The following is a 24,804-nucleotide window of genomic DNA, read 5'->3' on the forward strand; positions in this document are numbered from 1 at the left end:
ACCATCAACAAAACAAGAAAGCCACTGCATAGGAGAACATATTTGCCAACGTTATCTCCATTAAGGGTTTTAATCTCCAACATTTCCAGGGAACTCATACAACTTAACAAAAGGAAGATAAAAAATCCAATCAAAAAATGGGCAAAGGTCCTAAATAGACTCTTTTCAGAAATCCAAGAGACACATGAAAACATACTCAAAGTCTCTAATCATCTGAGAGATGTAAATCAAAATAATGAAGTACCACCTCACACCTGCCAGAGTAGTACTTTGCATAATTTTATGTCTTTATATCTTTAAAGAAGCTTAGAGAAGAACAAGCATATTTATAGACTTTATTCTATTAACCTCCTTAGTTGTCTTTTATGATTCTCTTCATTTGTTCCAATGGATTCTGGTTACCATTTGGAGTCATTTTCTTTTTTAAAAAATTTTTCAAATATATGTATATTTTTATTTTTGATAGTATTACAGATATTTCCCACTTTACTCTGCTTTACCCCCCACATCTCAGCATCTAACCACCCCTAAATCTTTCCACCTAGGTCTTCACCTCTATTGCTTGTGTCCATGGGCTATGCATATCCTATATAATAAATGAGAAACATGCAAATTAACCATCCCTCCTCTACACTCAAGTCATGGCCACAAGCCACGCCCACAAGCCAATCAGGAGTGAGTATGCAAATAAATCCAACTAAGATGGTAGCGGCCACGGAGCTGGAGTGAGCAGTAGGCTTGGGTTGCTCCCAATGATCGAGGAAGCAAAGCTCCCCGCCTACCCTGGCCCCTGGGCTCCACTCAAGGCTACAACGTTTCAATTATAGAAGATAAATAAATCCCAGGGGAAAAAAAGAAAAAATGGAGAGGCTGGGAGCTTGGGCCGCAGGGGGTCATGGCCCGCCTTAAAACAGCCCTCATCCCAGTCTGGCCAGGTACCCCAGCAGGACCCTGCCACCCTGAAAGGGGTGTGGGCAGCCTCAAAATGGCCCTCAGCCCCTCACCCAGGCTGGCTAGGCACCCCAGCGGGACCCCCACCCTGATCCGGGACACACTTCAGGGCAAACCAGCCGGCCCACACCCATGCACTAGGCCTCTATCCTATATAATAGAAGGGTAATATGCAAATTGACCCTAACAGCAGAACAACTGGGAATGACTGGTCACTATGACACACACTGACCACCAGGGGGCAGATGCTCAATGCAGGAGTTGACCCCTGGAGGGCAGTACGCTCCCATAGCGGGAGCTCTGCTCAGCCAAAAGCCAGGCTGATGGCTGCCAGCACAGCAGTGGTGGTGGGAGCTGCTCCCGCCTCCTCAGCAGTGCTAAGGATGTCCGACTGCAGCTTAGGCCTGCCTCCCCACTGGCAAGTGGACATCCCCCAAGGGCTCCTGGGCTGCCAGAGGGATGTCTGACTGACACTTAGGGCTGATCCCCTGTGGAGTGGGCCTAAGCCAGCAGGTGGACATCCCGCGAGGGGTCCCAGACTGTGAGAGAGCACAGGCCAGGCTGAGGGGACCCCCCCCCCGAGTGCACAAATTTTTGTGCACTAGGCCTCTAGTAAGTATATAAGTTCTTTCTTTTATCTCTTTTCTTCCCTCCAAATTCCCACACTTAGGTATATCCATCTGTTCCATGCTTCCATGTTTGGGGTCTTATTTTGTTGATCAATTCATTTTGTTCACTAGATTCCACATATATGTGAGGTCATGTGACACTTGGCTTTCTCAGATTGGCTTATTTCCACTTAGCATAATAGTCTCTAGGTCTATCCATACTGTCCCAACAGGTAAGAGATGCCTGTTGTTTACTGCTGGATAGTAGTCTATTGTGTAAATGTCCCACAACTTTTTTATTTATTCATCTACTGATGGGCACTTGGGTTGTTTCCAAATCTTAGCTATTGTAAATAATGCTGTTATGAAGATAGGGTGCATATATTCTTTCTGATTGGTGTTTTGGGGGTTTTAGGATATATTCCCAGATGTGGCATTGCTGGGTCAAATGGAAGTTCCAATTTAATTTTTGAGGAAATTCCATAATATTTTCCATTGTGGCTGCACCAATCTGCATTCTCACCTGCAGTATACTAGTGTTCCCTTTTCTTCGCATCCTCGCCTGCACTTGTTGTTTGATTTTTTGATGATAGCCATTCTAACAGGTATGAGATGATATTTCATTATGGTTTTAATTTGCATTTCTCTGATGATTAGTGACTTTGAGCATTTATTGGCCATTTGTATGTCCTTTTTGGAGAAATGTCTATTCAGGTTCTTTGATAATTTTTAATTGGATTGTTTATCTTCTTTTTGTTGAATTGTATGAGTACTTTATATATTTTGGAAATTAACCACTTATCAGATGTATCATTTGCAAATATGTTCATCCATACAGTGGACTCCCTTTCAATTTTGTCAATGGTTTCTTTCTATTTTGATATAGCCCATTTGTTTATTTTTCCCTTTGTTTCTCTTGCCCTAGGAGAGGTATCAACAAAAATTCTGTTACATGAGATTACTGAGATATTACTGCCTATATAAGGTTTCTATTGTTTTAAGCCTCACATTTAAGTCTTTTATACACTATGAGTTTATTCTTGTGTATGGTGCATTTGGTGGTCTAGTTTCACTTTTTTGCAAGTACCTGTCCATTTTTCCTATTTTTTTGAAGGGACTGTCTTTACCCCATTGTATGTTCTTGCCTCCTTTGTCAAATATTAATTGATTGTAATGTTGTGGATCTATTTCTGAGGTCTTCGTCCTGATCCATTGGTCTATATGCCTATTCTTGTGCCAATAAAAGGCAGTTTTCATTTTAATGTCTTTGCAGTATAGTTTGATATCCAATATTGTAATCCCTCCAACTTTGTTCTTCTTTCTCAAGATTGCTATGATTATTCGAGGTCTTTTATGGTTCCATATAAATTTTCAGAGTATTTGTTCTAGTTCTGGGAAGTATACCATTAGTATTTTTTAAATATATTTTATTGATTTTTTATAGAGAGGAAGGGAGAGGGATAGAGAGCCAGAAACATCGATGAGAGAGAAACATTGATCAGCTGCCTCCTGCACACCCCCCATCGGGGATGCACCCGCAACCGCGGTACATGCCCTTGACTGGAATCGAACCTGGGACCCTTCACTCCACAGGCCGATGCTCTATCCACTGAGCCAAACCAGTGAGGGCTACCATTAGTATTTTGATAGGGATTTCATTGAATTTATAGTTTGCTTTGGGAAGTATAGACATTTTAAAAATCTTAATTCTTCCAATTCATGGACATGGTATACATTTCCACTATTTGTATCTTCCTATATTTCTTTTTTTATTGTCCAATAGTTTTCCAAGTACAGATCTTTTACCTCCTTGGTTAAGTTTATTCCTTCTATCTTGACTGAGCCTATTGTCTTTTTGCATCTAAGATAATATATCTGTGGAATGTCAGGGTAAATTGTAACTTGCCTTTTTCTGGACCCCTCAGGGGCACAACTAATGTCTTCAGGGTGTAGACCACAAATTCCCTCATTGTTATTGTTATCTTGTTAATTATTGACTGTTAACTATCCTGTACCCACCTCTAATCCCAAGAGGTTCCCCCCTTCTTCCCCCCCCCCTTTGCTTTCTCCCACCTCCCTAATCTATCACCAATGGATTTCATGTAACCTACTTAAGTCTCCTCCTTTGACAGTAATTTATAAAAATAGATGAAAGAAAACACAAAACATTCTCTGGAGCATTATCCCAATACATTGAGATCCTGCTTCCCTGCAATTGTTGACAGTTTGGCTCAAACTCACAAAAAACATTTACAGGTTTGAATGTTTTCTTATGTTAACAGCATGTTATATCCCTTGTTTTTAACCTTGATTATTTTGTCATATGAGTATGTCTGTCACTTTTGTACCTTATACTGCTTATATAAAATTGGGAGAAATTATTCAAAATTTAAATTAAATAAGGCCAAAATAAGAAAAAATTCGGACAATTCTGAAACCTCCTGGCATAGGACTTACCCACTTAAAAATGTTTCCTCAGCAGAAAAAAAAAAAAAAAAAAAAAAAAAAAAGGAAGAAAAAGAAACAAAAAAAAACTATGGAGGAGATTTGGAACTCTGGACATTTGGATTTAAACTATCTGGGTTATTTGGGACTTTGACTTAATTTTAAAATCTATATAAACATTGAAGCATAATTAATAGTAACCCCTCCTTTGGAAAAAATTGCTGTTTCAAACTGCTGTTTTGAAATTCTCTGCTATTTTTTTTGCTAGTCCCTCTGTTATTTTTAGACTAGAGGCCCAGTGCACAAAAATTTGTGCACTCGGGGGGGAGGGGGGGTCCCTAAGCCCGGCCTGTGCCCTCTCGCAGTCTGGATGGCTGCTTGCAGCTGGTCACACACTCTTCAGGGTGGGGGTCCCCACTGGGGTGCCTGGCCAGTCTGGGTGAGGGGCTGAGGGCTGTTTTCAGGCTGGCGGGTGACTGAAGCTTCCAACCGCTCCTTGTTTTCTTTTTATTCTGGGCCAGCTTTAGCTCTGAGGCTTGGCTCCAGCGCTTAGGCCTCAGCTGCTGAAATCAGGTATCTGGTTTGTTTGGGTTCTATAATCGAAACACTGTTTCAACTCCAGCTCTGAGATCCCGGCTGGCTGAAAGCAGGTTTCTGGGGTTTTGTTTAGCTTCTATATTTGTAACAATGTTTCAAACTGCAAGCTCAGAGGCCGGCAGCAGCAGGCGGGGAAGGTTGGAGTCCTCCGTCACTGAAGCAAGCAAGCCTCATGTTCGCTTCAAGCTGCCTGGCTGCCGGCCGCCATCTTGAATGACAGTTAATTTGCATATCACCCTGATTAGCCAATGGGAAGGGTAGCAGAGGTACGGCTAATTACCATGTTTCTCTTTTATTAGATAGGATTGTAAAATAACTTTGCTTTTTTGCTTGAATAGAAAAGATAAAATTAATTGTCTGACCTTGCGAGCTAGCCATCTAACATAAAGGGCTGATACACTGATACTGATGCCAGGTGTTTGTATAGATATGTACTCAAGGTTACAAGTTATCTGTATAGATACTGAAAAATCAGACAGAGGCCAAAAACCAGGACTACAGGCTTTATGAGAGGAGAAGGACCTGCCAGGCTGTCTCACAATGGGAGGACAGCAGCACGTGCAGAGGTGGGCACACCTCTTGAGGGGCAGAATGGGAAGGGGTAGGGGCTTAGTGTACTCAGTGCACACTGATTGGTGGCTTACTGTATGGTTCATATAGGACAAGGGCTTAGGGTATTTGGCAGGTGTGGATTGGTAGTCAAATGTATAGTCCATATAAGGTACATGGTTAGTCACTCAGGTATTTCCGGGCTGCAGGTTACGTCATACTCAGTCTACCAGTTGGGGGAAGGGAGGATCTATCAGGTATGACAGGTCTTTGTGAAATATGATATATACACAAGGTTACAGCCTCCAAAAATAACTTACACAAAGAACTAGAAGGATATAAAAAGGGAATACTCCTTCTTGTGTTTGTTCAGAATTTGACAGAGGTAATCTGCTCTGAACCTGTGTGCAATAAAGATGACTCCTAAATAATTGGCTCATTAAAGCATCTTGTCCAGCTCGCTGATTTGCAATACATTTGGAGGCATCAGTGAGATCAGAGACAGGTGCCTACCCACACCTAGTCTTTGGCGCCTGGGATGGACAGCCTCCCCAGCCTGGCTGCCAGGCCCTGAGGATCTCTAGGGGGAGGTGCAACCTGATGAAGCTTTCCAGGGCCACAGAGACGCTTCTCAGTGGTCTTGACAGCCAGACAGAGGACACCTGACATGCCCTTGCATTCTTTTGGAGTCATCAGAAAAAAAGCCTCCAGAGGTGAGTGAATTCAAATTCAATTAAGGAATTTTGGGTTCACTTTTTTTGTCTGCCTTTGACTAGTTGTCTTATATTGGGGAAAAGACTTTGATGCAGTCGTAACTTCCCTGGTGACGTTCTCACTGAGATGTTGGTTGAGAATCCTGTCCTGTTCCTGGGGCATGGGTGCCAGTAGTGCCCCCACGTCTATTAGGGGAGTTAGGCAGTGTTTCAGTTAACTGTTTAACCTCCAAGAGTGATTGTCTGCTGAAAGAGTGTGAATGTGGAGGGAGAGTGCATGTGCTCTCCTATCCATTGTGTTCCACAACCTCATTTACAGAGTCCGAGTGAGCCCTAACCTGCATTTCCATGATTTGTCATATGGCATAACGGTGACTCACCCCCTTTCAGAGGTGACCAGGCCCAGGGTTTATACGGGTACACCTTAGCTAAGACAAATCTAAGCTCCCAGGCGGACATCAGAATGAATCTACAGAAGTAGATTACCCACCCCCACTTTCATTTGCCTGTCTGTCTTAGCATAATTGTCTATTGTCTACTTACGGCCCCTGTTAACCCTGGTTGTATGTCTTGTGTGGTTTGTTGTTTTCATGGTTGTATGTTTTGTCTGACGTATCATTTTCAGTCATTTATTAGAGCCCTCCTAGAGGACTTAACTTGGTTCTACCCCTCTTCATTCACCCCTGAAGGCATTTGAGACTGGATCAAAGATCTTTTCTATCAGGGGACCCTCCAGGATTTCTATCCACAAGAAATTTCCCTGTACATCCTTACCCTCCTCCACATTCTTTTTCAGTCCAACTAAGTCATTTTTCTCCACAAGCAGCACCCCAGCCTACGGGGAGAGGGAGAAGAGAGGACTGCTACAGCAGTGGTCTGTGGCTGCCTCAGAAGTTCCTGCTATTCCTGTTCTTCCTCTTAGTGGGAATTGTCTCCCGCTGCTTCACAATGGGAGGGGAATCCAGCACGGACAAGACACCCTTGGGATGTATGCTGAGGCATTTTAGGGAAGGTTTCTTTGAGGATGTATATGGCATAAAATATTCAAAAGGAAAGTTGAAAACTTTATGAGAGTCAGAGTGGACAAAATTCGGTGTGGGCTGGCCAGACAAAGGATCTCTCAATCCCGGGCTTGCAAAGGCAGTCTGCATAAAGTCACTGGAAATCTTGGGCACCCAGATCAATTTTATTACATAGATAAATGGTTAGGTTTAGTTCAGAACCCCCCACTATGGTTGAAGAGTTGTGCTTTACAAATCGGGGCCCAGGTATTAGTAGCCCAGTCCAGGAGAGGAACCACAGAGGGAAGTGCTGCCTCCAAGGGGGGTGCCAAGAAGGGAAATACTGCGGAGGAAAGCACCGGGAATGGAAGTGCTGGGGTAGGGATACCTTCCAAGCATCCAGTTCTTCCCCTGTCATCAGAGGAAGTAGACCTCCCTCCACCTTATAATTCCCAGGTTTCACAGCCTCTGCCTTCACCCCAGCTTCCCAGTCCCCAGGCTCCATTACAAGGGGAGCGGTCACCTTCATTCTCCCCTCCTGTAACTCAACTCGTAACTCGGAGTTGCACTCAGGCAAGGGAGGGTATTGTGGGAGGTCCCCCTCCCACAGGATCTCTCCTACCTTTGAGGGAAGCACCCCCGACAGAAGGGAATTTAGGAGAGCAACACTTCCTGGTCTATGTTCCCTTCTCCACTAGTGACCTCTATAATTAGAAGACCCAAACTCCCCCTTTTTCTGAGAAGCCTCAAGCCTTAATTAGCCTCCTGGAATCTGTCTTTCATACCCACTGACCAACTTGGGAGGACTGTCAGCAGCTGTTGATTACTCTTTTCACTTCAGAAAAGAGAGACAGTATTTGGCTTGAGGCTAAGAAAGAAGCCCTAAGGCCAGGGGGAGGATCCCTGGAGGAGAATAGGGAGTGGGTGGAGAAGATTTTCCCATCCCTCTGGCCTCGATGGGACCCTAACTCAGCAGGAGGGAAGGCTTCCTTGGACACTTTTCACCGTGTACTTTTACCTGGCATCAAGGCAGTGGCCCAGAAGCCTACAAACTTATCAAAAGTTACTGAAGTTATTCAAGGAGCCCAGGAGTCGCCCACGGCTTTTCTGGAGCACCTCTGTGAGGCTTACAGAGTTTATACTTCCATTGAGCCAGAAGCCCCAGAGAATCAAAGAGCACTTAATTTAGCCTTTGTAACCCAGTCCGCTCCAGACATCAAAAAAAGGCTTCAAAAACTGGAGGGATTCCAGGGTATGAATCTGTCTCAATTAATTGAAATAGCCCAAAAGGTATTTAACAACCAAGATTCCCCAAAGGGAAGCAGTACAAGAGAATAGCAAAGGCAGCTGTAGCAGCTGCAGCAGCTCTAAAAGAGACAGACCCCCAAAGGAAGCAGCAAGGAAACAGACCTCCATTAGGGAAAAACCAGTGTGCCTATTGTAAGAAAAATGGACACTGGAAGAGAGACTGCCCCAACTGGGACCCATCCTTACGTGATGGGAAAAGGCAGTCTCAGGCCTCGAGGGTCCTGAATCTAGAGGAGGACTGACAGGGCCGGGGCTCCATCCTGCTCAACCCCCAGGAGCCCATGGTGACATTACAGACAGGGAGAAAGCTTGTCAGTTTTCTAATAGATACTGGTGCTACTTATTCCGTCCTGACCGAGCCTATGGGACAAATAACCACCAAGAAAACTTCTATTCAGGGGGCCACAGGAAAGTCAGCTCTCTGTACATGGACTTCAAAAAGGACAGTAGATCTTAGGAAAAGCACTGTAACCCATTCATTCCTAGTCATCCTGGAATGTCCTTTCCCCCTATTAGGGCAAGACCTCCTACAGAAGCTGCAAGCTACAGTCTCATTTGAAAGGGACAAGGCCCACCTTACCATGGGCCTTCCAGCCCAAGATTCTTCCCCTACTAGGATCCTACTTACCTTCCCTCTGTCAGAGGAATATCTCTTACAGGAAGAACTGCCTCCAGAAGCTTCATCTACCAGTGAGCCCTCTTAAAGAGACTTCAGCAGCTCTTCCCCACCTTATGGGCAGAGAGAAACCCTCCAGGACTGGCAAGTGACCAAACTCCAGTCGTAGTCCAGCTAATGGCCACCGCAACATTGGCTTGGGTAAGACAGTAGCCTATGAGCCTAGAGGCTAAGCGGGGTATTGCTACACACATCCACAGACTATGAGAAGCAAGTATTTTAATTCTTTGCCAGTCCCCTTGGAACACCCCCTTACTCCCAGTACTAAAAGCAAGGATAAAGGACTACCAGCTGGTACAGGACCTAAGGGAAGTAAATAAACAGGTTGAGACTATTAACCTGACAGTCCCTAACCCTTATACTCCTAAGCCTCCTCCCTCCAGAGTGTAAATTTTACACTGTCTTAGACTTGAAGGATGCCTTCTTTAGCATCCTTTTAGCCCCCACAAGCCAACCCATTTTTGCATCTGAATGGACAGACACTGAGGCAGGTTTTTCTGGGCAAATAACTTGGACTTGGTTACCACAGGGGTTCAAGAATTCCCGCACCTTATTTGATGAAGCCTTAAGCTCAGATCTGCTCGCTTTTTAGCATACCAACCCCGAATGTACTCTACTGCAGTATGTAGATGGCCTCCTCCTTGCTACAGACACTGAGGTTGAGTGTCGGAAGGTTACTGAAAGTCTCCTAGACACATTATAGACTCTAGTGTACAGAGTATCGGCCAAGAAGGCTCAGCTCTGCACCCCCAAAGTTACGTACTTAGGATACAACATAAGTCAAGGCAAGAGGACACTCTCCCTCAGTAGGATTGAGGCAATCCTGTGAATCCCCACCCCCAAGACTAAGAGACAGTTATAAGAATTCCTAGGGGCAGTTGGATACTGTCACCTGTGGATCCTGAGGTTTGCAAAGATTGCTAAACTGTTATATTCCAGCACAGGGGGAACGCAACCACTAGAGTGGTCCGAAACAGAGCAACAAGCCTTGAAAAAATTAAAAACTGCCCTAACATCAGCTCCTACTTTAGCACTGCCAGATGTAACCAAGCCCTTCCACCTCTGCATATGCGAGACAAGGGGTATAGTGAAAAAGGCCCTCGCCCAAAGTCTTGGGCCTTGGAGAAGACCAGTAGCCTACTTTTCCAAGAGACTCGACCCTGTTGCATCCGGCTGGCCTGCTTGCCTCTGGGCGGTAGCAGCCACAGCTATACTCGTCAAAGAAGCAGACAAGTTAACCCTAGGGCAGGAACTAATCTTAACTGCCCCACATGAAGTTGAGGCTTTACTCCAGAGCACATCGGAGTGCTGGATGTCAAATGCTAGAGTCACCTAGCTTCAGGCTCTTCTGCTCGACCAGCCCCACATCAAGTTCCACAAGACCCTTGCCATCAATCCTGCCAGCCTCCTCCCAGATGATGACCCTAAAGAACCTCTACATAACTGTTTAGAGGTCATCAACTTTGTAAAGATAGCTCACCCGGACCTCACTAACACCCTACTGGCATCGCAGGACAGGAGCAGTTTTCTCCAGGAAGGAATCAGGTATGTAGGGGTGGCGGTAGTTACTTTAGACCCAACCATCTGGTCTCAGGCACTCACCCAGGGCTCATTGGCACAGAGGCCCAATTAATTGCCCTTATTCAGGCTCTCTGGTGGGCAAAAGGCAGATCAGTAACAATTTATACTGATAGCAGGTACACATTTGCAACAGCTCACGTACACAGTGCTATTTACAAGGACCGGGGACTTTTGATTTCAGCCGGAAAGGACATTAAAAATAAAGAAGAGATTTTGGCTCTACTGGAAGCCATCTGGCTACCCAAAGTAGTGGCATTGGTCCACTGTAAGGGGCACCAGAAAGGGAACTCCCCAGAAGCAAGAGGGAACTGGGCTGCAGAAGAAGTGGCCTGGGAGGCTGCCCTAAAACCAGTGGGCCCTTACAGATTCTAGTGATTCTTCCAGACCCTGACCTACCCATCTCATCAGCCTACACAGAGAAGGAGGAGAGACTGGCCACACAGAAGCAGGCTTCCAGAAACCCAGAAGGATGGTGGACTTTACCGGACGGCTGACTTTTAGTTCCTGAGGCTCTAGGTCGGACAATAGTTAACCAGTTGCACCAGTCCACCCACTTAGGCCATACCAAGCTTACTGAAATCCTAAGGGACAGATACTCTATACCCAACCTAGAGAGTATAATAGACAGCATTGTGCCCCAATGCTTCACTTGGGCTCAAGTGAATGCCAGACAGGGCAAAAGACCCCCGACAGGAATCTGTGCTGGGGAAATTCCCCTGGGGAACCTTGGAAAATAGACTTCACAGAAATCAGGCCCCCGGCAGCAGGGTATAAATATCTCTTAGTTTTTATAGACACCTTCCAGGATGGCTTGAAGCCTACCCGACTAAGAAAGAAACAGCCACGATAGTAGCTAAGAAATTACTCCAGGAAATAGTCCCCAGATTTGGCTTACCTGTAACTTTAGGATCAGACCTGCTTTTATAGTCAAAATTTCACAGGATATATCAAAAACATTAAATATTAATTGGAAAATACATTGCGCCTACCATCTTCAAAGCTTTGGGCAGATAGAGTGCATGAGTAGGACCTTACAGGAGGTCCTCACCAAATTTATCTCAGAAACCAGTGAAAATTGGGCCACTTTACTCCCCTTCACCCTGCTCAGGACAAGATGCAGCCCATAACAAGTGGGGTTCTCCCCATATGAAATTATGTTTGGGAGACACCCTCCAATACTTCCAAAACTCAGATAAGAAATGAAAGCTGAAATCCATAACCAGTCTTTACTCATGTCCTTACAGACTTTACAGTCAACCCAGAGAGCAGTACAGAAGCATGCTGAGACTCTCTGCCTGTACCAACTTCTGATCCGGTTCATCCCTTCCACCCTGGTAACTCTGTTTGGGTAAAGAAATTTACCATCCAAGGACTGGCTCCTACCTGGAAGGGACCACACACCGCCATCCTAACCACCCCCATGGCAGTCAACGTCGACAGGATCCCAGTGTGGCTTCATCACACCCAGCTTAAGGCAGCACCAGCAGAATGGAGAATCCAGGACTCTTCGGATCCTCTAAAGATAAAACTCTCACTTGTGTCATGTTATTAACTCTCTTTATAAGACTTGATGAAGGGCCGAACCGGTTTGGCTCAGTGGATAGAGCGTCGGCCTGCGGACTCAAGGGTCCCAGGTTCGATTCCGGTCAAGGGCATGTACCTTGGTTGCGGGCACATCCTCACTGGGGGGCGTGCAGGAGGCAGCTGATCGATGTTTCTGACTCTCTATCCCTCTCCCTTCTTCTCTGTAAAAAATCAATAAAATATATTTAAAAAAAAAAAAGACTTAGTGAAGGAAACCTCAAAGCTGAGTGGTTTAACAAAGTTGAAAACCGCCATAGCCCCCCCCCCCCGCCCTTAAATGGACATGGGAACTCAGAAATAGAATAAGGGGTGAAACTCTCGCAAATTTAACTGAGGGATGGGGAGGCATACAGTTCACTATAGCTCTTTGCTCCCTTTTCCAGGATACCATCTCTGTACCCAAAAGTCACCCTTTAGTAAATAGGGAAGGGAAGGCAGGTGTCAAGGTATGGGGATGTGGAGCTCTAACACAGGAAAAAGGCTTACAGAATATAGGCATCTATATTTGCCAGGGAAGCGGAAAAATTAGCTATCAATACATACACTCAGGAGAGTTTTTCTACTCCCATTGGGACTGTGAAACCCTCTCCACTATAAATAACTACCATAGGGATGGTGACTACTATTTCAAGTTTTTGAGGACCTCCAAGCCTACCTCCTGCACCATAGGAAATTGCAACTGCATAGAATTTGAAATAAAAAAACTCCAAGGATTCTTCTTGGAAAACTGGAAGAACATGGGGCATAAGATTGTATGCATCAGGCTGGGACCCAGGTACTCTATTCACCATCCAAAGAAGGGACCCAGACCTACGCAAAAAGTCCATTGGGCTGCTAGCTGACCTAGCTCTACCCATACCAGTCTTACTTGCCCCAACAAAACCTCCCATTATACACCATCTCCCTCTCACACCTACTAGTAATCTTCCCCACTCTAAACCACTTCTTCAACCCATCTTCCCCTTCGAACCATCTCTCCTAACCATGTTAGCAACTATGCACTGGTTCGTACTCAAGGTTACAGGTGTCTCTATAGATATGATATGTACTCACAGTTACAAGTTTCTGTATAGATATGACAGGTCTTTGTTAGATATGATATATACTAAAGGTTATAAACTGCCTGCAAAAATAACTTACACAAAGAACTAGAAAGATATAAAAAGGGAATACTCCTTCCTGTGTTTGTTCAGAATTTGACAGAGGTAATCTGCTCTGAACCCGTGCTCAATAAAGATGACTCCTAAATAATTGGCTCATTAAGGCATCCTGTCCAGCTGCGATACAACAACATCAGAAGAAATGGGAAATTGAATAGAAACAGAGAAAAAAATTAAAGTATTAATAATTAATTAATAGATAGTTCATCGTATTTAATCTCACCATAATCTTTGGAGGTAGCTATTACTATCCTTACTTACAATAAGGAAACTGAATAATTAACAGGCTAGTAACTTGACCAGGTTACAAAGTGGTTAAATCAGAATCTACACCAAAGTCTGTCTGCCAACTCAATGCACTTTCTACTACTTCCACCAAACAGGGAGAGAGTAACCATCATAAATGCCCCACATAGTTGTATTTTTCAGAAGTGTTCTATAAAACAAAGAAGATACAAAGCCCAGTTAAAATGCTATCAGTTCCCTGGAGGAAATAAGAAACGTTCTGTATGGTGGTTACCAGAAGGAAAAAGGCATAGGGTGAGGTACAAGAGGGTAAAGAGAGGGATAAATGGTGATGGCAGGAGATTTGACTTGGGGTGGTGAACATGCAATACAATATGCAGCTGATACATTATAGCATTGTACGCCTGAAACCTGTATAATTTTAATAGGTATTATCACTCTAATAAAATCAATAAATTAAAACAAAACTAAAATAATGAGAAAAGGAGGTAGAGGAAGATGGCGACCGGCAGGAAGGTAGGGAGGGAAAGAGTGTGAGAGAGCAAAGGAGCAAAAGAGGAGTTTGTGGATGTGTGTGGTGTGTGTGTGTATGAGCTAGGGACAGTTAGATTCTGCAGATCTTCCAAGGGGCTGCCAAACCAGGCAGTCTTCGACGGCGGAGCCCAACTCCCAGTGTGGACACTCCTGGGCAGCCAGCACAGGCACAGAGACCATGCCATCTTGAAAAACAGAGCTGCTTGAGACTAGGATCCTGGCCTCAGCCCTACCAGTCTGGTCTCAGAAACAAACTAGGACCCTGCAGCCACTGAGGACAGAGACCTGCTACCATAGCTACAGACCCACAGACACCAAGAATCCAGACATCCCGGTGGCAGATTCCTGTGAGTAACAGAGCCCATGCCCCTCCCTGAAGGCTTGTGGGCAGCACCATAGTAACTGATAGACGCCCCCCCCCCCTCAAACGGCATACACTGCTGCAGGAATTTGAGCCTGAAAGCTTGCACACACTAGGAATCTGTTCCCTGCAGCACCTCTGCAGGAACTTGAGCCTAGGAGTGCTCAGATACTGGGAATTTGTTCCCTGCAAGACAATCGGGCGACCAAACCCGAAGCCCATGCAGGACAGTAGTGCGACCTGACTTTGATTCTGGGCAAGCACTCAATGAAGTCCCCCAAGCTGACCAAGACCCTGATTCTCCAAGCGGGAGGCAGCACTAAGCACCATTGACATGACTCTGTTTCTTACCACACATGCCTGGGATCCCTGATTCCCAGTGCATTCACACTAAGAGCCAGTGACTCCAATTCTTGGTGCATGCGCACACAGGGACCCTAAATCTCAGCTCGAGACTGAGATACTGGAATCTTGGGGAACTCTGACTCCTGGCACAGGCTAGGGGGCTCTGATTTTCAATACACGCCAGGGGGGTCTCTGTTTCAGCGTAGTACAGGTGGGGTCCCTGATTCTAGGTGCGCACATGAGGCCACACTGAGCACTGGTAACGCTGCCTCTGGGTGAGCCTGGTTCCCACTAAACTACGACAGTCACACATCTTAGTGTCAGAGCTCTTCAGTGACACTAGGGTGGTGTGAAGCTCCCACTGCATACTGCCCAGGCCCATGCAACTCGACGTTTGAATCTTCTGGTGATAGTCAAAATGGGGAGACAACACAATCCCCAGAGGAAAGAAAATGAGGAGTCGCCAAGAAAGGAAATTAGTGAAATTGAAGCATGCAACATGACAGAAAAAGAATTCAGAGTAATGGTTGTACAATTCATTCACCAAATGGATGAGAAAATCAACAACCTATGCAAGAATCAGGAAGAAATGAAAAATGATATAGCTACATTCAAAAACACCATGGAAGGTTTCAACAGTAGACTAGAAGAAGCAGAGGACCGAATTAGTGAGTTAGAAGATAAGGTAGAGAAACAAGCTCAATCTGAACAGCAACTGGAGAAAAAAAATTAAAAAGCAGGAGGACAGACTAAGGGGGCTTTGGGACAACATGAAACGAAGTAACATACACCTAATAGGGCTGACCGGAAGGACAAGAAGAGCAGCAAGGATTAGAAAATCTATTTGAAGAAATAATGACAGACAACTTCCCAGATATTGGGAAGAAAAAAGTTACACAAGTACAGAGAGTCCCAAGAAAGATGAATCCCAAAAGACCCACACCAAGACAGGTCATAATTACAATGGAAAATCTTCACAACAAAGAGAGAATCTTAAAGGCTGCAAGAGAGAGCCAGAGAGTTACCTACAAAGGATGCACCATCAGATTATCAAATGTTTCCTCAACAAAAACACATCAAGCTAGAAGGGAATGGAAGAAGGTATACAAAGTGATGCAAAGCAAAGGACTGAATCCAATAATAATCTATCCAGCAAGACTATCAATAAAAATTGAAGGGGAAATCAGGAGCTTTGCAGACAAAAAAAAAAAGGCTAAGGGAGTTTATCACTACCAAGACAGCAATGCAAGAAATGCTAAAGGGAATGTTCTAAAAAGAAGAAATGAAAAGGTAGCAGGAACACAGGCACAAAAAATAGAAATGGCTACAAACAAGAACCTTCAATAATAACTTTAAATATAAATGGACTAAATGCTCCAATCAAAACACATCTAGTGGCTGAATGGATAAAAATACATGACCCATATATATGCTGTATACAAGAGACACACCTCAGAACAAGGGATTCACAAAGACTGAAAGTGAAGGGATAGAAAAATATCTTTCAGGTAAATGGAAATGAAAAAAAAAAAAAAGCTGGGGTAGCAATACTTATATTGGACAAAATAGACCTCAAAGTGAAGGCCATAAGAAGAGATAAGGAAGGATACGTCATAATACTAAAGGGATCGATACAACAAGGGATATAACCCTGAAAAACATATATGAACCCAAAGCAGGAGCACCCAAATACATAAAAAAAAAAACTCCTGCAAGATATCAAGGGAGAGATCAACAACAATTCAATCATAGTAGGGGACATAAACACACCACTTACATAACTGGATAAATCCTCTAGACAAAAAATCAGCAAAGAAACAGCAATCCTAAATGACTCACTATATCAGATGGACTTAATTGATATCTTCAGAACATTTCACCCCAAAGCCACAGAATATACATTCTTCTCAAGTGCACATGGGCCATTTTAAAAAATAGACCACATATTGGGTCACAAGCAAAGTCTTCCCAAATACAAGAAGATTGAAATCATAGCAAGCATCTTCTCAGACCCCAATGGCATAATATTAGAAATAAAATACAATAAAAACAATCCAAGAAACTCAAACACTTGGAAGCTATATAGCATGCTATTAAATTATGAATGGGTTACCAATGAGATCAAAGAAGAAATTAAAAACATCCTGGAAACTAATGACAATAGAAACAAAACAATCCAAAACCTATGGGACACAATGAAAGCAGTCCTGATAGGGAAGTTTATAGCTCTACAGGCCTACCTCAAAAAAAAAACAAGAAAAAATGATAGTAAATGATCTAACTCTACAACTCAAAGAATTAGAAAGAGAGCAACAAGAAAAGCACAGAGTGAGCAGAAGGAAGGAGATGATAAAGATCATAGCAGAAATAAATGACATAGAGACCAAAAAAACAATATATAAAATCAATGAAACCAAGAGCTGGTTCTTTGAAAGGATAAACAAGATTGATGAACCTCTAGCCAGACTCACAAAGAAGCAAAGAGAGAAGACCCAACAAAACAAAATCACAAATGAAAGAGGCGAAATAACAACATACCCCACAGAAATTCAAAGGATTGTTAAAAAATACTATGACCAACTCTACTCCAACAAACTAGACAACCTGGAGCAAATGGACATATTCCTAGAAAAATACAACATTCCAAAACTCAATCAAGAAGATTCTAAAAATCTCATTAGGCCAATAACTATGGAAGAAATTGAAGCAGTCATCAAAAACCTCCCAGCAAACAAAAGCCCGGGGCCAGACGGCTTCACAGTGGAGTGTTACCAAACATTCAAGGAAGAGCTAAAACCTATCCTCCTCAGACTACTACAAAAAATCCAAGAGGAAGGAACACTTCCAAGCTCATTCTATGAAGCCATAATCACCCTAATACCAAAACCAGATAAAGACAACACAATGAAAGAGAATTATAGGCCAATATCCCTCATGAACATAGATGCCAAAATACTCAACAAAATTCTAGCTAATCGGATCCAGCAATACATCAGAAAGATCATACACCATGAACAAGTAGGATTTACCACAGAGATGCAAGGATGGTACAATATCTGAAAATCAATAAACATGATACATCACATAAACAAATTGAGAGATAAAAATCACATAGCCATATCAATTGATGCAGAAAATGCATTTGACAAAATCCAACACCCTTTCTTGATAAAAACTCTTAGCAAGGTGGGAATAGAAGGATCATACCTCAACATAATAAAAGCCATATATGACAAACCCACAGCCAACATCATACTCAATGGTCAAACACTAAAACCATTTCCGCTAAGAACAGGCACAAGACAGGGATGCCCACTCTCACCACTCCTGTTTGACATATTACTGGAAGTACTAGCCATTGCGATCAGACAAGAAGAAAAATTAAAAGGCATCGAAATTGGAAAACAAGAAGTAAAACTGTCCTTATTTGCAGATGACATGATATTGTACATAGAAAACCCTAAAGACTCCATCAAAAAATTATTCGACTTAATAAATGAATTTGGCAATGTAGCTGGATACAAAATTAACAACAAGAAATCTATGGCATTTTTATATGGCAATAGTGAACTTACAGAAAGAGAAATTTAAAAAACAATCCCATTTACTATTGCACAAAAGAAATTAAGATACCTAGGAATAAACTTAACTAAGGAGGTAAAAGACCTCTACCCAGAAAACTACAGGACATTGAAAAAAGAGATAGAGGAAGACATAAACAGATGGAAGAACATATCGTGTTCATGGATTGGTAGAATCAACATCATCAAAATGTCCATACTACCCAAAGCCCAAAGCAATCTATAGATTCAATGAACTCCCCATTAATATACCAACAGCATATTTCACAGATCAAGAAATCACTCTCCAAAAATTCATCTGGAATAAAAAAGACCCCGAATAGCTGCTGTGATCCTGAGAAAAAAGAACAAAGAGGAGGGATCTCAATAGCAGATATCAAAATGTATTACAAAGCCACTGTTCTCAAAACTGCCTGGTATTGCCATAAGAACAGACATATGCATCAGTGGAATAGAATAGAGAACCCAGAAATCGACCCAAACCACTATGCTCAATTAATATTTGACAAAGGAGGCAAGAACATACAATGGAGTCAAGACAGTCTCTTCAATAAATGGTGTTGGGAAATTTGGTCAGACACATGCAAAAAAATGAAACTAGACCACCAACTTACACCATACACACAAATAAACTCAAAATGGATAAAGGACTTAAATGTAAGACAGGAAAGCACAAAAATATTAGAGGAATGCACAGGTAGCAAAATCTCAGATATATGCTGAAGGAATTTCTTCACTGACACAGCTCCTAGGGCAGTGATGGCGAATTAATGACACGCATGTCAGAGGTGAGACGCAAACTCATTTTTTTGGTTGATTTTTCTTTGTTAAATGGCATTTAAATATATAAAATAAATATCAAAAATATAAGTCTTTGTTTTACTATGGTTGCAAATATCAAAAAATTTCTATATGTGACATGGCACCAAAGTTAAGTTACGGTTTTTCAAAATGCTGACACACCGAACTCAAAAGGTTCGCCATCACTGTCCTAAGTCAATGGAAACTAAAGGGAAAATAAACAAATGGGACTATATCAAAATAAAAAGCTTCTGCACAGCAAAAGAAACCATCAGCAAAACAACAAGAAAGTCCACTGCATGGGAGAACATATTTCCCAATGATATCTCTGATCAGGGTTTAATCTCCAACATTTACAGGGAACTCATACAACTTAACAAAAGGAAGATAAACAGCCCAATCAAAAAATGGGCAACGGACCTAAATAGACACTTTTTGAATGAGGACATACATAAGGCTGAGAGACATATGAAAACATGCTCAAAGTCACTAATCATCTGAGAGATGCAAATCAAAACCACAATGCAGTATCATCTCGCACCTCTCAGAATGGTTATCATCAACAAATCAACAAACAACAAGTGTAGGAGTGGATGTGGAGAAAAAGGAACCATTTTGCACTGCTGGTGGGAATGCAGACTAGTACAGCCATTGTGGAGAACAAACAGTATGGAGTTTCCTCAAAAAACTAAAAATGGAACTCCCATTTGACCCAGTGATCCCACTTCTAGGAATATATCCCAAGAAGCTGGAAACACCAGTCAGAAAGGATATATGCAACCCTATGTTCATAGCAGCACAGTTCACCATAGCTAAGATTTGGAAACAGCCTAAGTGCCCATCAGCAGATGAGTGGATTAAAAAACTGTGGTACATCTACACAAGGGAATACTATGCTGCTGTAAAAAAAAGAAGTTCTTACCATTTGCAACAGCATGGATGGAAGTGGAGAGAATTATGGTAAGCAAAATAAGGCAGTCGGAGAAAGATAAATACCACATGATCTCACTCATTTGTGGAATATAGTAAACAACATATGCTGATGAAAAGGGATAGATCCAGAGACAGAGAAGCAGTGATAAGACTGTCAAACCTCAGAGGGAAAGTAGGGGAGAGTGTGGGTAAAAGGGAAAGATCAACCAAAGGACTTGTATGCATGCATATAAGCCCAACCAATGGACACAGACAACAGGGGGGCAAGGGCATGAGTGGAGGGGGCTTATGGGGGGAATGAGGTCATATATGTAATACCTTAATCAATAAAGAAATTAAAGATTGAAAAAAAAATAAAATAAAATATTGATCCATAATCCACAAAGCAATCACAAAGCAAATTTCACAAAGTAATCATGAATGAAACTAGTTGACCAGAGATTCTCAAGTAAAGGGTGAACCCTGTAGTAGGAAGGCAAGCAGTTTAGCCCAAAGAATTAGGGAGAAAGAAGGTAGAATGAAGTAAAGGGGGGAGTGAAGGAGAAGGGGGAGTGAAGGAAAGAAGGAAGTGGGACAGGAAAGGGACTGGGGCAATGCAATGATGAAGAGGGTTGGGCAGAAATGTAGTCATCATGTAGAAAACTCTAACACACAAAAAAAATCCCTGATATTGGCAGAAAATACTGAAACAAGAATTTTAGGGGTAAAATGGGACAGGTTTAGGAAATTTTAGCAATTTTGGAAATTAAGGGGGCCATGGAGGAAGCACAGGGCTGCAGAGCAGCAGAAGGTATATTTTCATAGAATAGGGAAGCTGAAAACTGCAACAGGTACATTTCCATAGAATGAGGGTGCTGGAAAGAGCAAAAGGTCTATCTTATTTACAAAATAAAGAGAAGGAAGCCCTTCATCCAGAAGGAGAGTAAGAAAGCCCAAAGGGAATAGAAAATCAATAAGGAAGAAGGCTAGAGAGAACCTCACATGTCCCATGTGAGGTTTGACCTTTGAGTCCAGGAGTTACTATAGTAACCAGTCTAAGGGAATAGTGACCAATCAGAGGGGATATCGAGGCACCAGGATCTGCAGCCTTTATAAGCCATAGGGAAAAGGAACTCAGTGGGACCCTCTCCCTCTCCATACGTGAGATTCCAGTCTGTGGGACTCTTTCCCTCTCCCCATGTGGGAGTCTGTGGTTATCCTATATAATGAAAGCCTAATATGCAAATCGACTGAACAGTGGAACAACTGGTCGCTATGATGCACATTGACCACCAGTGGGCAGACAGTCAAAGGAGGAGCTGCCTCCTAGTGGTCAATGAGCTTCACAGGGGGAGCACTGCTCAGCCAGAAACCCGGCTCACAGCTGGCGAGCTCAGTGGCCATGGTGGGAGCCTCTCCTGCCTCCACTTAAGGTGGGCAGTAAGGGAGGGGTCCCAGAATGTGAGAGCCCCTGACTGTGAGAGGGATGTCTGGCTGCCAGCCTAGGCCCAATTTCCAGAAGGATCAGGCCTAAGCCAGTGGGTGGACATCCCCCCAGGGGTTCTGGACTGTGAGAGGGTGCAGGCCAGGCTGAGGGGAACCCCTCCCACAGCCCCTGAGTGCACAAATTTTGTGCACTGGGCCTCTAGTTTTTCAATAAATCTCCACCTTTGCTATACCAATTTCTGTCCATGGATTCATTTTTCGATTCTGGTGGACACAGAATCTGGGTTCCAGTCCAAAAATTCTGTTTCAATACTGTGTCACAATGATTGAGATGGAATCATTTGAAGAGGAAATAGATCAATTTTCTATGAAAAGAACTCATTCTTCTTTCTCATATGTCTTCTGAGATCAATCCTAATAACCCAACTATCACAGTGGAGCCAACACTGTAAGGATTATCCTGGCTGAATCTCTTACATCTCTCCCATTTCCAATTATTAGGTACTGCTGCTATTAACATAACTTTTCTGGGAATAATTATTTCAGCGCTGTCCATCATCCTCTAAGTAAGTCGATGATACCAGCATTTTACCATTTAATTTTTCAGTTTTTGATATTCCTGAATTTAATTTTGTCCTATTTGTAGTTCTCAGCACTAATAACAAGAGTGGTCTTATAACATAATTTTTTGCCAGGGTGTTTCTCAGCAACTAGAAGGGTTCACGAATTTGGAGAAGGACTGTGAGTAAATTAATAAAGAGACTGGACATGAAATATAAATTTGGAAGACATTTTGGGGAGCCCGAGGAGATCTAGCTTCAGTAACCATGTCTTTGAATCTCTGGACCCGTAGCTTTTTATTAACACAAATTGCCCTAAAGCAAAGCAGATATACAGTAAGATTTGGTATACAGTAGGCATTGTCAAGTTGGGGGAACTGCCTTCAGGTGTCAGGCAGCAGGCAATAGTATATGCGAATCTTTAGGTTTGGAGAAATGCTTTCAGCTAATCCCACAGGCAATAATATGTATCTTCAGCCCTGCTGAAGCCTCAAGGTCCACCAACCTTTCATGAACTTCTTGCATTTATTACCTGCTGAAATTAGCCCCCAGCAACTTTTTTTAAATTTTGTTTTATTGCTTAAAGTATTACAAAGAGTAGTACATATGTCTCCTTTTTTTTCCCCCTTGACATTTCCTCAGCCTCCCCTACCCCTCAGTGTCTGTGTCCGTTGGTTATGCTTATATGCATGCATACAAGTCCTTCGGTTAATCTCTTACCCACCTTCCAAAAAAACTCCCCGGGCTTCCCGCTGTACTTTGACAGTCTGTTCAATGCTGCTCTACCTCTGTATCTACTTTTTTGTTCATCAGTTTATAATGTTCGTTATTATCCATAAATGAGTGAGATCATGTGGTATTTTTCCTTCATTGACTGTCTTATTTCACTTAGCATATTGCTCTCCAGTTCAATCCATGCTGTTGCAAATGGTAAAAATTCCTTCCTTGCCCTGACCAATTTGGTTCAGTGGGTAGAGCATCAGCCTGCAGACCGAAGGGTCCCGGGTTCGATTCCAGCCAAGGATATGTACCTTGGTTGCGGGCAAATCCCCAGTGAGGGGTGTGCAGGAGGCAGCTGATAGATGTTCCTCTCTCATCAATGTTTCTAACTCTCTATCCCTCTCCCTTCCTTGCTGTAAAAAAATCAATGAAATCTATTTTTTAAAAAAAGAATTCCTTCCTTTTTACAGCAGCATAGTATCCCATTGTGTAGATGTACCACAGTTTTCTAATCTATTCATCTGTTGATGAGCACTTAGGCTGTTTCCAAATCTTAGCTATCGTAAATTGTGTTGCTATGAACATAGGGGTGCATATATCCTTTCTGATTGGTGTTTCTGGTTTCTTGGGATATATTCCTAGAAGTGGGATCACTGGGTCAAATGGGAGTTCCACTTTTAACTTTTTGAGGAAACTCCATAATGTCTTCCATAGTGACTGCACCAGTCTGCATTCCCACCAGCAGTGCACGAGTGTTCCTTTTTCTCCACATCCTCTCCAGCACTTGTCGTTTGTTGATTTCTTAATGATAGCCATTCTGACAGGTGTGAGATGGTACAATCCCCATTAAAATACCAACGGCATACTTCACAGACCTATAACAAACTCTCCAAAAAATCATCTGGAATAAAAAAAGACTCCAAATAGCTACAGTGATTGTGAGAAAGAAGTACAAAGTAGGTGGGAATTCAATACCAGATATCAAACTGTATTACAAAGCCACTGTTCTCAAAACTGCCTGGTACTGGCACAGAAACAGACATATAGACCAATGGAATAGAATAAAGAACCCAGAAATTGACACAAAACAATATACCCAATTAATATTTGACAAAGGACGCAAGAACATACAATGGAGTCAAGACAGTCTCTTCAATAAATGGTGTTGGGAAAATTGGACAGATACATGCAAAAAAAAAAAAATGAAACTAGATCACCAACTTACACCATACACAAAAATAAACTCAAAATGGATAAAGGACTTAAATGTAATATGGGAAACCATAAAAATACTAGAGGAATCCAAAGGCAACAAAATGTCAGACATATGCCAAAGCAATTTCGTCACTGATACAGCTCCTAGGGCATAGGAAACTAAAGATAAAATAAACAAATGGGACTACATCAAAATAAAAAGTTTCTGCACAGCAAAAGAAACCATCAACAAAACAACAAGAAGCCTACTGCATGGGAGAACATATTTGACAGTGTTATCACTCATAAGGCTTTAATCTCCAACATTTATAGGGAACTCATACAACTTAACAAAAGGAAGATAAACAATCCAATCAAAAAATGGGCAAAGGACCTATATAGACACTTTTCAAAAGAGGACATTCAGAAAGCCAAGAGACACATGAAAACATGCTCAAAGTCACTCACTAATCAGCCCCCAGCAATTTTTGATGCTTCTGATTTTGTCATTCACTTATTTTTCAGCCGACTTTCATTGACTGATAAGTAAATCATACCTAATAACTAAAATAAATAAACAACTCTAAAACTCAAATTGCAATGCCCTAACAACAGGCTAGTTGATGTAAACGCTGGAGTACAAATTAATTTACTGTTAGACTAAGTGAACACACCATAACAGGATGTAGATGGTATTTTAAGGCCCAAGGTTGAAGACTTTGGGTCTTAAAATACCATCAACAAAATTAGTCAACAACAGTGGTAGCCACCCTCTTCCCTACAGCCTTTACTCTTTTTTAGCTTTATTTTTCTTATTTTTTTCTTTATCAATTAAAGTATTACATGTGTCTCACCCCCCTATAGCCCACCACCCCACTCACTCAAGCCCTCACACCCCTGGTGTCTGTGTCCATTGGTTAGCCTTTTATAG

The sequence above is a fragment of the Myotis myotis genome, unplaced genomic scaffold, assembly GCF_014108235.1.
Source record: "Myotis myotis isolate mMyoMyo1 unplaced genomic scaffold, mMyoMyo1.p scaffold_m19_p_4, whole genome shotgun sequence".
Classification (NCBI taxonomy): domain Eukaryota; kingdom Metazoa; phylum Chordata; class Mammalia; order Chiroptera; family Vespertilionidae; genus Myotis; species Myotis myotis.